Consider the following 6,783-nt stretch of genomic DNA (forward strand, 5'->3'; position numbering starts at 1 on the left):
GAAATTCCAAACATGAATCCCATAAATAGTTCTAGATTTTGACTGCAAGGATATTAAGGGCTAAATAATCATTTAGCAATGATTTTAGTACAAATAACGTACCATTGAATTGTTGCTTTGCCTTTAACCACTGCATACATTGTTTGCTTTCAAGAAATTTCAGTGATCGATAATTGATATTTAGCATGGCTATTTCTGCCCTACAAGGAAATATGCATACAGTCAAAATATTTTGCTGTGTTTTGAGTAAATTTTAAACCTTGAAACTGTTGGCATCATGCCTAGAGTAATTGTTTCCTAGTGAAACATTTTCCATAACAATAATTAAATTTGAATTTATGAAAGTGTTAAGGACATTTAACATTAAAATGATAATTAACTACAAGGAAGCTAATTTTAAATTTACTCTCTATGCTCTAATTTATACATTATTTTGAATTCATTTCTTCTAGTACCTAAAGCAGCTCTTAAAATTTAATATGCACAAAAATCCCCTTGAAGATCTTGATGAAAATGCAGATTCAGATTCAGTGGGCCTGGGGTGGGACCCGGGACTCTGCATTTCTAACACTTTCCCTGTGATGCTGCTGGTCTGCAGACGACACTTTGAGCAGCAAGGACCTAGTGTCTTTCAGAAGGTGCAAACCCCAGATAGTTCAGGGAATGTTTTTGAGTCTACCCCGCAACCAAATAAAATAATAAGGGAAAAGCAATTCTATAGTTTAGAATTGTTCTGATCAGAAAATTTTTTTGATTTGAATACTTTATTTCTGGAAATGCTAACTTCAGGTAAGCTTTATTGTGCCTCAAACTCTCATATTTTACTACTACTTACTGCATTTATAGTAATCAGAAACTTGAGCTGTGTATGCTGATAAGAAAGTGGCTCCTTCATTAGGGCATGCAAAATGAAATGAATCCAACACAATGTCTAAGACAATGCACGTTATTTCTTTCCATCATGGAAGTGGAAAGGCATTCTATGAATCACTAGGAATTTTTCTTAGGACAATTTCTCCGCAACTTATCAAAATGATATTTATAGTCTAGCCTGCATGCCCATGCATGATGTGGCCCCTACATCATCCTCCATCTCAGTCATTCCTCTTCCCCCAGGAGAGTGACACCAGCCTTCTTTCAGTTTCTACAAGGTGCCTGGAGCCTTTGCAAACTTACTATTTCCTTTGCCTTGCACACTTTGGCACTCTGTCTTCACCCCAAATCCCAACACCCAATTAACTTCTGCTTATACTACTCATACATAACTATACAAACATATGCTTCTGACATATACTACATTATACATCTCAGCTCAAAAGACTCATGCAACTCAGTAATAAAAAAGCAAATAATCTGACTGAAAAATGGGCAGAGGATCTGAATAGACACTTTTCCAAGGAAGACATAGATGGCCAGGTGGTGTATGAAAGGTGTTCAGAATCTTTCATTGTCAGGAAAATGCAAGTCAAAACCACAGTAAGAGCACCTCACCCCTGTTAGAATGGCTGTTATCAAAAAGACAATAGATAATAAATGCTGGCAAGGATGTAGAGAAAAGGGAACCCTTTGCACTGTTGATGGGAATGTAAAATGGTGCAACCACCATAGAAAACAGTGTGAAAATTCCTCAAAAAATTAAAAATAGAATTACCATATGATCCACCCTGGGTATTTATCCAAAGAAAATGAAAACATTAACTTGAAAAGATATATGTACCCTCATGTTCATTGCAGTGTTATTTACAACAGCCAAGATGTAGAAACAACCTAAGTATCCATTGATAGATGAACAGATAAAGTGGTGTGTGTGTGTATGTGTGTAAGTGTGTGTAAATGAAATATTACTGAGCCATAAACAGGAATAAAATCTTGCCTTTTTTGACAACGTGGATTGACCTTGAGGACATTATACTAAGTGAAATAAGGCAGAGAAAGACAAATAGCTTATGATCTCACATGCTGAACCTAAAACAAAACCAAAAACTGAGCTCCTAGATACAGAGAACAGATTAGTAGTTGCCAGGGTCAGGGGGTAAGGGTGGAAGAAATAGGTAAAGAGGGTCAAAATGTACAAATTTGCAAGTACAAAATGAATTAGGCATTGGGGTGTCATGTACAGCATGGTGATTACAGTTAATGATACTGTATTGTATACTTGAAAGTTACTAGGTGAATAAATATTAAAAGTTCTCATCATGGCTTACAGGGAAGATGGTGGAGTAGGAGGATCTTAAGCTCACCATGTCCCACAGATCCACCTAGATAACACCCACATCAGTGTAAATAATCAAGAAAATGACCTGAAGATTGTCAGAACAGACTCTCCACAGCTAAACATAGAGCAGAAGTCACATTTAAAATGGTAGGAGAGCAGAGATGTGTTTGGGAACCAAACGGATAGTGAAACTATCTGCAAAGGAGAAGGACAGTGCCAGCATGGAGAAGGGAGAAGAGCAGATCCCACCCCAGGCATGGGGCACCCATACTGGGAAGACGAATCCCCATATTTGGATTTGAAAACCAAAGTGGCTTAAGTTTGATAGGAAACGGAGTCCCCGTGCTTAAAGAGGTAGCATAACAAACAGCCCCTCTGAGATACAGCATAGAAGCAGCAGTTCGAAAACTACCTGGAGTATATAAGAGGGAGATTATTTACTAATCTCAGAATGTGTGCTGGAGGGGCAGGGATCTTTAGGAGACTTCTCCAAGAACAAAAGACCTGGCAGGTACCATTTTTCTCCCTCATCTCCCAGCCTAGATACACAGACACCTTTGTAAACCAGCATGAATATTCTCTACCTAGCTTGCTAACAGCGTGCTCTGCTCCCCCCCCCCCACACACATACGCTCTCCTGTCACTGGCCCCCTCCAGCCCACCTTCAGCAGTTCTCCAAAGCTGCTCAGGGCTCCTCCCACAACAGACCTCAAACCTTGCTTAACACCCTGTTCCCCCACCCCAGCTTCTCCCGCAGACCCATCCCATACAACATGCCTTCAGCAGCAGTCCATTCAAAGTGGTGCCACAAGCCTGGTGTTTGTTGTGCAAGCAGCCCCAACAGGGGCCAGCACCGCTCCAAAGTGACTCCTGCCCTGGGAAAAGGGGGAGAAACCACACACACTGGTTCAACTGCTGCCCCAGTAGTGGGCTGAGAGCAGACATCTGGTCTGACTGTGGGCCCCATCCACCAACAAAAGCCTCTTGGAATAACATGGGAAGAGCACCCTGCAGTTCGGTGCTACTGCAGCTCTGGCAGACACCTGGTCTGACCCAACTCAGGCCCCAAATGGCCTCAGACTGGCTCATTAACATAGAGACCAACCCTGCCCACAATAGGCAAAGAGAGCCTTTGCAGATGACTGGATTGAAGGCAAACATGGCTCAGCCACAACAGGGTGCACACATACACAGGACACACTCTTGAAGTGCTAGGTTCTGGTGAACAGGGGGTGCTGCACTTCAGGACACTACAGTACCTCTTCTTCCAAAGGCCACTACTTTCAAGAGCAGGAGACATAGCTGATCTTCCTAAACAGATGCAGCACTTCAGGACACTACAGTACCTCTTCTTCCAAAGGCCACTACTTTCAAGAGCAGGAGACATAGCTGATCTTCCTAAACAGGTGCTGCACTTCAGGACACTACAGTACCTCTTCTTCCAAAGGCCACTACTTTCAAGAGGCAGGAGACATAGCTGATCTTCCTAAACAGGTGCTGCACTTCAGGACACTACAGTACCTCTTCTTCCAAAGGCCACTACTTTCAAGAGCAGGAGACATAGCTGATCTTCCCTTCCTGATGCGGTGCTGCACTTCAGTACAGTACCTCTCCTTTCTTACGAAAGTCCTTTCAAGAGCAGGAGACATAGCTGATCTTCCTAAACAGGTGCTGCACTTCAGGACACTACAGTACCTCTTCTTCCAAAGGCCACTACTTTCAAGAGCAGGAGACATAACTGATCTTCCTAAACAGATGCATAGAGTTAGACAAAATGAGACACAGGAATATGTCCCAAATGAAAGAATAGGACAAAATCACAGCAAAAAACCTAAACAAAACAGAGAGAAGTAATATGCCTGATAGAAAATTTAAAGTAATGGTCATAAATATACTTACTGGACATGAGAAAAGAGTGGAGAATCTCAGTGAAACCCCAACAAAGAGATAGAAAACAACAAAAAAGAGCCAATTAGAGATAAATAACTCAATAACTGAAGTTAAATATACCCTACAGGGAATAAACAGTAGACTAAAGGAAGCAGAAGAGTGAATCAGTGACCTGGAGGACAGAGTAATAGAAAGCAATCAAGCTGAACAGGAGAAAGAAAAAAGAATAATAAAAAGATGAGAATAGATTATGGAAATTCAGCAACACCATCGAGCGTAACAATATTTGCATTATAGAAATCCCAGAAGAACAGAGAGAAAGGGGGGAAGAAGATTTGAAAAAATAATAACTGAAAATTTCCCAGATCTGGGGAAGGAAAGAGCCATCCAGATCCAGGAGGCACAGAATGCCCCCAACAAAATCAATCCAAGAAGACCCACAAGACACACATTAGTTAAAATGGCAAAAAGTAGTGATAAAGAGAATTTTAAAAGCACCAGGAGAAAAGAAAACAGTAACATACAAGAGAAACCCCACAAGACTATCAGTTGATTTTTCAGCAGAAACTTTGCAGGCCAGAAGGGAGTGGCAGGATATATTCAAAATTCTGAAAGGAAAAACCTGCAACCAAAAATAGGGTATCTGGCAAGGCTATCAGAAAAGAATAAGAGAAGGTTTCCCAGACAAACAAAAGTTAAAAGAATTCATCACCACTAAACCAGCCCTAAAAGAAATGTTAAACAGGGTTCTTTGAATGGAAAGACCAGACGTAGGAGTAGAAAAGTAGGAAGCACAAAAGCAGTAAAAGGAAGTATATCTATAAAAATCAGTGAAGGGGTTCACCAAATAAAAGGATGTAATGTGTGACACCGTATTCCTAAGACCATGGTGGCAACAGGAGTAAAGAATGGGTACAAACTTAAATGCCCATCAACTTGTTATAGACTGCTATATGTGTAAGACACTATATATAAACCTAATGGTAACTATAAATCAAAAACCAGTAATAGATATGCCAAAAATAAGGAGAAAGAAATCCAAGTATATCACTAATAAAGTCAGCAAACTACAAGAGGAACAGAGAAGAACTACAAAAACAATTATAAAACAAGTAACAAAATGGCATTGAGTACACACCTATCAATAATTACTTTGAAAATGGACTAAATAATTAAAAGACATAGGGTGACAGAATGGATAAAAAAAGCAACACCCATCTATAAGCTGCCTACGGAAGACTCACTTCAGACCTAAAGACACATTCAGATTTAAAATGAAGGGATAGAAAAACATGTATCATGCAAATGGAGGTGAAAAGAGAGCTGGGGTAACAATACTTATATCAGACAAAATAGACTTTAAAATTAAGACTATAACAAGAGACAATGAAGGATACTACATAATCATAAAGGGAACAATCCATCAAGATACAATTGTAAATATTTAGGAACTCAACATGGCAGTGGCCAAATATATACACCATCTATTAACAAATATAAAGGGATTAATAAATAGTAATACAATAATAAGAGGGGACTTTAACACCCCACTTAAAGCGGTGGTTAGATCATCCAAACAGACAATTAACAAGAAAATAGTGGTTTTGAATGACACACTGCACCAGATGGAACTAACAGACATATTCAGAACATTCCATTCTAAAATAGCAGAATACACATTCTTTTCAAGTGCACATGGAATATTCTCCAGAATAGGTCACATATTAGGCCACAAAACAAATCTCAACAAAATCAAAAAGATCGAAGACATATCCTACATCTTGACCACAACACTATGAAACTAGAAATCAACCACAAGAAAAAAACCTGGAAAGAACACAAATACATTAAGGTTAAAAAAAAAACATGCTACTAAACAATGAATGGGTCAATCAAGAAATCAGAGGAAATTAAAAAAACACATGGAGAAAATGAAAATGAAAACACTGTGGTCCAAAATCTTTGGGATGCAGCAAAAGCTGTTCTAAGACAGAAGTTTATAGCAATACAGGCCTACTTGAAAAAGCAAGAAAAATCTCAAACAACCTAACCTTATTTATTTTTTTAATGTTTTCACTTTATTAGATTTTATTTGTTTGTCAGAGAGAGAGAAAGAGAGAGAGCACAAGCAGAGGGAGTGTCAGGCAGAGGGAGAAGCAGCTCCCCACTGATCAAGGGGTCCAATGAAGGACTTCATCCCAGGACCCTGGGATCTTGACCTGAGCTGAAGGCAGACACTTAACCGACTGAGCCACCCAGGTGTCCCAAACAACCTAACCTGATACCTAAAGGAGCTAGGAAAAGAACAAATAAAACCTAAAACAAGTAGAAGGAAGGAAATAATAAAGATTACAGCAGAAATAAACAAAATAGAAACTAAAATAACAATAACAAACAATAGAACATACCAATGAAACCAGGGGTTGGTTCTTTGAAAAGATCAACAAAATTGATAAACCTTTAGTCAGACTCATCAAAGAGAGAGAGAGCTCAAATAAAATAACTAATGAAAGATGAGATATAACAATGAACATCACAGAAATACAAAGGATTATTAAAGAATATTATGAAAAATTATATGCCAATAAATTGGACAACATAGAACAAACGGATAAATTCCTAGAAACATACAACCTCCCAAAACTGAGTCAGAAAGAAATAGAAAATTTTAACTGACC

Source organism: Ursus maritimus, unplaced genomic scaffold, assembly GCF_017311325.1.
Source record: "Ursus maritimus isolate PB19 unplaced genomic scaffold, ASM1731132v1 scaffold_1, whole genome shotgun sequence".
Taxonomy (NCBI): domain Eukaryota; kingdom Metazoa; phylum Chordata; class Mammalia; order Carnivora; family Ursidae; genus Ursus; species Ursus maritimus.